Source organism: Oncorhynchus gorbuscha, unplaced genomic scaffold (assembly GCF_021184085.1).
Source record: "Oncorhynchus gorbuscha isolate QuinsamMale2020 ecotype Even-year unplaced genomic scaffold, OgorEven_v1.0 Un_scaffold_13680, whole genome shotgun sequence".
Taxonomy (NCBI): Eukaryota; Metazoa; Chordata; class Actinopteri; order Salmoniformes; family Salmonidae; genus Oncorhynchus; species Oncorhynchus gorbuscha.
This window is the reverse complement of record NW_025755802.1, coordinates 5,001-7,324: the sequence shown is the minus strand read 5'-3', so window position 1 is coordinate 7,324 and position 2,324 is coordinate 5,001.

The window sequence follows — 2,324 nt, the reverse complement described above, 5'->3', positions numbered from 1 at the left end:
TAACCAATGACTACAGGCTACTACAGACTAATGACTACAGGCTACTACTAACCAATGACTACAGGCTACTACTAACTAATGACTACAGGCTACTACTAACCAATGACTACAGGCTACTACTAACCAATGACTACAGGCTACTACTAACCAATGACTACAGGCTACTACTAACTAATGACTACAGGCTACTACAGACTAATGACTACTAATAACTAATGACTACAGGCTACTACTAACCAATGACTACAGGCTACTACAGACTAATGACTACTAATAACTAATGACTACAGGCTACTACTAACCAATGACTACAGGCTACTACAGACTAATGACTACTACTAACTAATGACTACAGGCTACTACTAACCAATGACTACAGGCTACTACAGACTAATGACTACTAATAACTAATGACTACAGGCTACTACAGACTAATGACTACTACTAACTAATGACTACAGGCTACTACTAACCAATGACTACAGGCTACTACAGACTAATGACTACTAATAACTAATGACTACAGGCTACTACTAACCAATGACTACAGGCTACTACAGACTAATGACTACTACTAACCAATGACTACAGGCTACTACAGACTAATGACTACTACTAACTAATGACTACAGGCTACTACTAACCAATGACTACAGGCTACTACTAACCAATGACTACAGGCTACTACAGACTAATGACTACAGGCTACTACTAACCAATGACTACAGGCTACTACAGACTAATGACTACAGGCTACTACTAACCAATGACTACAGGCTACTACTAACCAATGACTACTACTAACTAATGACTACAGGCTACTACAGACTAATGACTACTAATAACTAATGACTACAGGCTACTACTAACCAATGACTACAGATACTACTAACCAATGACTACAGACTACTACAGACTAATGACTGGACTACTACTAATGACTACAGACTACTACAGACAATGACTACTAACCAGGCTACTACACAGACTAATGACTACTAATAACTAATGACTACTAACCACCGACTACCACGGACTATCTACGACTAGAACTGACTACTAACTAATAACTACTGACGATACCGACTACTACCGACTACTAACTACTAACTACTGACTACTGACTACTGACTACTGACTACTGACTACTACTGACTAATAACAAATGTCTACTTATAACTACTGACTACTGACTACTGACTACTACTGACTACTGACTACTGACTACTACTGACTACTACTCTAGAATAACTATCTTCACCGTACTGACTACTACTCTAGAATAACTATCTTCACCGTACTGACTACTACAATAGAATAACTATCTTCACCGTGCTGACTATGAATAACTATCTTCACTGCATTGACTACTACAATAGAATAACTATCTTCACCGTACTGACTACTACAATAGAATAACTATCTTCACCGTACTGACTACTACTCTAGAATAACTATCTTCACTGTACTGACTACTGCTCTGAATAACTATCTTCACCGTGCATTGACTACTACCAGAATAAGCTATCTTCACCGTGCGACTACTACAATGGAACAACTATCTTCACCGTGCTATTTGCTACAATGGGGCAACTATCTTCACCGTGCCCCACCACAATGGAATAACTATCTTCACCGTGCTGACTACTACAATGGAATAACCATTCACCGTACTGACTACTACAAGAATAACTATCTTCACCGTACTGACTACTACAATAGAATAAATATCTTCACCGTACTGACTACTACAATAGAATAACTATCTTCACCGTTTGACTACTACAATAGAATAACTATCTTCACCGTTGACTACTACAATAGAATATCTTCACCGTACTGACTACTACAATAGAATAACTATCTTCACCGTACTGACTACTACAATAGAATAACTATATCTTCAAAGTAAAGACTGGACGTCGGGTTTGAAATGAAAGCTTCTTTAGTAATACTACTTATTCACGTTTATTTAACAACTTTAGATTCTACAAAACAATTTTTTATTTTACCTTTATTTTAACTAGGCAAGTCAGTTAAGAACAAATTCTTACTTTCACGACGGCCTACCAGGAAACAGTGGGGTTAACTGCCTTGTTCAGGGCAGAACGACAGATTTGTACCTTGTCACCTCGGGGTTTGAACCTTGCATCCTTCCGGTTCCTAGTCCAACGCTCTAACCACTAGGCTACCCTGCCGCCTACACTCTAACTACTAGGCTACCCTGCCACCCTCCACTCTAACCTCCCCTCCACTCTAACCACTAGGCTACCCTGTCACCTCTACACTCTAACCACTAGGCTACCCTGCCGCCTCTACACTCT